The sequence below is a fragment of the Solanum lycopersicum genome, chromosome 2 (genome assembly GCF_036512215.1).
Source record: "Solanum lycopersicum chromosome 2, SLM_r2.1".
NCBI lineage: Eukaryota > Viridiplantae > Streptophyta > Magnoliopsida > Solanales > Solanaceae > Solanum > Solanum lycopersicum.
The window spans coordinates 59069750-59077026 of record NC_090801.1 but is presented as its reverse complement, the minus strand read 5'-3'; positions in this window follow the sequence as shown (position 1 = coordinate 59077026).

The window sequence follows — 7277 nt, the reverse complement described above, 5'->3', positions numbered from 1 at the left end:
ATTAAGGGAAGCTTGTAGAACTTGAACATTTTCTTAATCAGTTTAATTAAGTATAAACTATATACATTTTTGATAAAATTTCACATCTCAGTAATAGATATGCAATTAGCTTGAACAGAAAGTGAATAGGGATTTTAGAATTGTTCGATTAAATCCCATTCATTTCCCCCCTAAAAAAAAATAAATAAGAATAGTAAAAGAAAGCAATGAATTTTTCTTCAACTAATACTACTACTTAAAAAGATATTATTTTTGACCCCTAAATCTTGATAAAACATTTCTCACTGTGGATTAACAAATATTTAGAACGTGTGAACACACAGGTTTAAAAGACAATGTTTGTTGTTATAGTACTATTAAATATCTTAATGGAATATTTACTAATGAAGGCTAAAAATATTTGATAATCATGTAAATGAAATTCTATTTAGTTAGGGCAAACTCATTTAATAGTTGAGCCCATTGTCCCTTCTAAAATTTCAAAAATGTTCTTTTTGCATGGCACTATAAATATGGTCCCTTGTAACGTTGTTTTACGTACTCAACATACAATTTTGAAAGAATTATAACAAGTAGTATTATGGCTATCATATCAGCAAAGTGTGTATTTGTAGTTTCAGTTTTAGTAGTTAGCTTATTCTTAGAGATCACTAATGGAGATCAACTCACTGATGATCAAATCCTTCATGAATCTTTAAGATTTAGGATTGGACATCGACATGGACATCATCATCAGCCACCTACTCCGCCAGCTGAGGAGCCACCACCAATTGAGGAGCCACCAGTGTTTCCACCGTCAGGTGAGGGCCAACCAATGCCTCCGCCAACAGGTGATGAGCCACCATGTCGCTGTGACGCGCCGTCTCCATTACCATTACTAGTTGATGATCAGCCTTGAGATATGCTCATAGATACCAAAAATTTAGTACTAATATGTTGAAAAATTAATATAAAGTTAAGTATCCAGTATTAATATAATGCACTATATAAATATAATGGTTCTAGATTTTGAATTTACTAGTCTCTTTTCTGTCTTGGATTCATAACGAAATAACATTATATTATACTCCTATAAGAAAACATATAAACAAATATAAGAACAATTGGGCCTACAAGCGGCCAATTATATATATCCTACTTCTTAATTAGCTATAAATATATACATATAGCCAGCCAATTTTGATAGGGTTTTTGACAATAATCCCTACCATTTAAAATAAAATCCAAAAGGTGACTACATTTTAGAATGGAGACATAAATCATAACCTCCTAAACAATATTATATTCATAAAATATAATTAGCCTCTAAATATATGAGATTTTTGTTGTAATTTTCTATGAAATGAGGAGGGTCAGGCTCGTACGAGATTTTCATTTGGAGATACAAATAGGCACAAACTCATTATACACTTATGGATTCGGATTTTTGGATCATCATTAAGCTGATATAATTAATTAAATTGTGTATCATACTTGCTTGAGGTATATAATATAAATATACATGAGCAACGGATATTAATTGGATTTAACTTTATTAGTTGATCAACTCCTCCATTGATTAGCACAGCTCCATACTAAAATTGTTTGTCGCAGTCTTATATATCAACTTGTATTTTGCATGACTTGTTTCAATAAAAGGAAAATTTCAACGCCACACTAACTTTTGGTATGGTTAGTGGATTTACTAACTTTTACCTGGAAATTATTCTAAAATAAAGGAAGCTTGTATAACTTACATATTTTATTGATCAGTTTAATTAGAAATAAATTAAAATACTACTATTTGTTACAGTAATTGTATTTTAAAGTTGAAATTGAAAAGAAGTACTTAAATTTTTTGTATTTGGATATACGTACTTCATTGATCGAAAATATAAAGTAGTGTATATGAAAGTTTGATATCGTCTGGGAACGAATATATCTACTCTTAAGACTTAATAAAATTAGTATAAGAACGTTTCTACCTACCTCAAAATTTAAATATAATACTTGTAAATACGAATGGCTAAATATACTCCAGAATCCTAGTTTTTTTTTTTCCAAAAAGAGTGGAAATTCATGGGATTTGATAAAAAATTATATATTTATTAAAGACTATTTGAACTAGGATTTTATGAGTTTATGGGACAGTCGCATCAAATCTGTGTAATTTCTTTTCACCGACTTGTTGAACTTTATCATTGTATTAAAACAAGATTTTAATATTAAACACGGTTTTCTAAATCAATTGATGACATTGAATTGAACAAAAAAGGAATGTTTTTTGGAAAAATAACTTAAATACACAACTATAAGTTTAGTATTCTCTAATTTTCCTTTCTTTTTTAAAATATTACATAATTCTTTTTTTTTTTTTAATTTTAGTAGAAGTTTAGAGATACATAGTCTTCTCTCTCTTATAACACACACTTCCCCATATCATGCCTATTTTTTCTCCACTAACACACTCAATCTTCCACTTTTTGAATTTTGAATTATTAATTTTAATTAAAAATGTTTCACAACATTTAATATGAAATTTTGAATTTCAAAATTCAAAAAATTTGAAATTTCTGAAAATTGGATGCTTGTGCTCATGTGATGCTTGGAAAAGACGTTTTCTCTCTCTCAATAAAGCCTGGGTTTGATTGTGCCTTTGCCATGGGATTAGTACTTGTGCTTGATCAAATCCAAGTTGATGATTTTGCTAAAAATCGGGTCGATGCCGACCCAATTATCACAGACGATCCCAATTTTTCTTGTTAATTTTTCTCTATGTAAGAGTTTTAAATTATATATATTTGTTTATAGTTTTGAACTCTTTGAAAAATCACTCTGTTCCTTTTTGTCTTTAATGTTAAAAAAAGAAACCTACTAACTCAATCTTAAATTATTCCCAATTTTTACCGTAAATTTTTATCATGTATCAGTGATTAATTTTAATAACTGCGCCATCAAGTGTGCTTGCTGATACATTTTGAATCAGTGTGTATAGTGTTTTAGACGATGCATTGATACATAAAGTGTTTGCTGATACATTTTGAATCAGTGTGCTTGCTGATACATTTTGAATCCATCGTGTGTGTATAGTGTTTTAGATGATGCATTGATACATTTTGAATCCATCAAGTGTGCTTGCTGATACATTTTGAATCAGTGTGTATAGAATTTTAGACGATGAATTGATACATGAATTTGTTGTGTAGTATAATATTTTCTATGTATCATGCGGTTTTGAAAATTTTATTCAAAATAGATGATATAATCTTTGATTTTCAAAATTTGAAATTAATATTCAATTACATGCTAATTTAATGCTGATTAATGATCTGTTACCGTAAATTAAGCTATTTTAGTTAACAAGTTTAAATGTACCATTTTTTCCCCATTTTTTTCTTAACAGTTTAAATTTACCATGTATCATTTACCATGTATCACTAGAGTCTAAAGTATCACGACACAAAAATTTTAAGGGATTTTTAGTAAATACTAAATTTGTCGGGACAAGGTGTAATTATTGAATTACAGTATGGGATTCCTTAAATTTTTACATGTTTTTTCTTGTTTTGTGTTGTCTTGTTATTCAACAAAGCCTTGTTTGGGCTTGAATTAATGAATTGGGCCTACAGATATGCTACAAATCCATTGAACACTTTGGGCTTTACCAGCCCAAAATAGTGTTGGTTTCGTAATATAAATTACTCCATATTATTGCTATATTATTGCTACAGATGATAAATATATTCCTAATATAGTATATTTATGTAATTTTCCATATTAATATTGCATGAACAAGGGATATTGTTTGGGTTTAATTTCATAAAAGCTCAACTTTAGTTCATGGTACGTACTTCCTTTTTTTCTTCAAATCTTGTTGGAATTTTTCTGTTCTGGCTTTAGTGAGTAATCACGAGAGCCTTATATATTGTACTCTTTCTGTTCCAATTTTTACATGACACTTATTTTTAGTCCGTTTCAAAAGGAATATCACTTTTCTATAAATTAAAAAAATTAACTTAACATTTCACTTATTCTTAGTGATATAATTTATCGTTATACAAATAATATAGGAGTAATAAACCATAATTTCTTTTTCAAACACTTCATTTCTTAAATTTTATATTAAATTAAATGACATAACCTAAATTGGGACGAATAAAGTATATATATGGGTTCAACTTTTTTCACCGGTGATGGCAGAGATCACATCTCCTTACTAAAGCCATACCAACTTATATTTTGTACTGTGACTAGTTTCAATAAAATGAAATTTCAACTCCACTTATAACTTTTTGTGACGTGGCAGGGGGTCTATAAACTTTTACACACAGAATTTGGAAATTATGCTTAATTAAGGGAAACTTGTAGAACTTAAACATTCTCTTGATTAGTTTAATTTAAACATTCTCTTGATTAGTTTAATTTAAGTATAAACGATATTAGTTTTTCTAATTATTGATAAAATTTCACATCTCAATAATAGATATGCAATTAGCTTGAACAGAAAGTAAATAGCTTAAACAATATTCACCGCTGAAGGATTAAATCCCATTCAATCCCCCCTAAAAAATAAGAAAAGTAAAAGAAAGTGAACCCATTAGTTTTTCTTCAACTAATGCTACTACTTAAAAATATTTATTTTTTACCCCTAAATCTTGATTTTACAATTCTCTCCGTGGATTACAAATTGAAATCCTTATCTAATAATATCAAAAAAATCCTTATCTAATAATATCAAAAAAATCTTGTTGGAAGCACAATTACCATTATGAATTGTGATGAAATAATTGAAATCCTTATCTAATAATATCAAAAAAATCTTATTGGAAGCACAATTTACCCACGATGAAAAACAAAACAAAGAAAAAAGAGATGTCCAAGCTCCCTGAACTTGCGGGTTTGGGGCCAACTCCTATGCCACCTAGCCTTTTATGAATTATGACATGAATTCTGGACAAGTCGATGGCTTACATAAGCTATATATGTGTGTGAATTTATGGACAACATTGAGATATGAGTTAATGGAATAGATTCTAATTCAATTTTTTTTTTATACCTTTTATCAATCATTAAGAACATAGTTTTAGGATTTCACTATTTATGGAAGTACGAATGATGTAATTATGATTGAAAGGCGTAGGTAATTATCAAATTTACAATTACTTTCTAATTTTTAAATTTTTTGTAATTCACCTCAATTTAGAATAATCATATTTTTAAAGTTGACTTTGAAGATTCTCTTATATTTTTAATGCCTTTTAAATATTTCAAACTCGAAATAATTCTATTAACAAATAATTAAAGGGAAATTTATGCTGATAAGCAAATTTATACTATTTAATTACTCATCATAGTTATAGTTTGCTATAATTACCACTCGCGACTAACATTATACATTAATTACGTGGACTGACTTCGAGTTTGTATAATTAGTCATGTTTGTATATGTATAATTTGCCAGGATATACAAATTAAATAAATATGTATAATATACAATTTTTTAGCCTATATACATATACAATTCACCTCTCTACCACTCTCTGCCCTCTCTCGCTAGCGTCTCTCCTCCCTCTCTCAATATCGCTCGTCTCTCTCCTCTCTCTCCCAAACTCGATTGCCATTTATACAAATGTATATGTATAATATACAGTAATATACAGTAATATACAATTATATACATATACAATTCACCTCTCTGCCTTCTCTCGCTCGCCTCTCTCCTCCCTCTCTCGATCTCGCTCGCCTCTCTCCTCCCTCTCTCAATCTCTCTAGTCATATATGCAATTACATATGTATAATATACAATAATCTAACCAATATACATATACAATTCATTTTTCTTCCATTCTCCCCCCCTCTCGCTTCTCTCCTCTCTCTCCCAGTCTCGCTCACCTCTCTTCTCCATATAACACGTAGCTACAAATTGTAATTATCAAACTATAGCTGTGGAGAGTAATTAATTATTTTTAAATGGTTATATGTGAGAGTTTCTCATAATTACATTTAAAAAGAAATTATCTTAACTAAAATTTTAAATGTCTTTGTGATATTAATTATTTATAGCTGCTAAATTAAAAATTAATATGAAGCATTATATAAATAAAAATGGTATTAAATTAATTTTATTTTAAAATATTTTAACTATATCTAGAATAACTTACTAGCTTTTGGAACAACTAAATAAACTGAACAAACTTTTCAAAATTAAAATCTGTAACTTATCTCAGCTATAAACACTTGTAATCTTATGTGACGGAGAACAATTTTATATATATGTCTATCCTTGTTTTTGAAAATTTATGGAAATTAATATATTGTCAATTAAAATTTTAAAAAAACTATTATCAAAATATTTTAAATTTAGTTGTAACAAATTTTTATTAAGTCCAAAATATAATTAATTTAGATAGTTGCATGAGGGATATTTAATAATAATTATCTCATTTTTGTTATGTGACAAACAACATGAGATGAGAAAATTGGCATGCGAGGATGCTTGCCGGAGCCTTGAACGGCTCATGCACATGGGCGTTATTTTTTGCTCTATTTTATAAAAAACAAGCAAAGAATTATCAAAATATAGTGACTTATTGGATATGAATTTGTAATTGTTTGGAGAGTAATAGGAGTTAAATTTATAATTATTGCGACGTCGTTATCGTCGTGTGCTAGATGTTTGTTAATAACAATGACATTAATATATAAAACTTCAAACTTCTCAACTGTGCTGGCCAGCAGAATTTCACGGAATTTCCAATTCATTCTCGTTTTATCAAAAACATCAATCTCTATCACGAATCGATCTACATCGTAAATTTTAAAATATATAATCACCACAAGACTTAGTCATTGTTTCAAAAGCACAACATAAATTTCTTGGCACAACCATGTTTATTTGGATTGAGATTTATGGGTGGTTTTGGGGTTTGGGAGGAAAGAGATATTTGTCATGCGGGATTTTCCGAAATGTTTTGTTCCTTTTTTATTTTGTTTTCCTAAAGTGACATTTGTTATATTGAGTGTCTTAATGACCATAGACCCTTATTAATATTTCGAAATGTTAAAGTGTGTATAGGAAAGATTACACAACTATGCACTTTTTTTAAAAAAATCTTATTTTCTTAAAAATTCTTATCATTTCAATAATTTCCGTTAAATTTTTCAAATGTAAAAGAGAAAATTATCTAAAATTCCCCCAATATATTACTCAATTCTAAACAACACACTTATTCTTTAAGAGAGTCCGATTACCCCTAGAAAATTTAAAAGTATAATCTATACCCTTAAACTGCACGCGC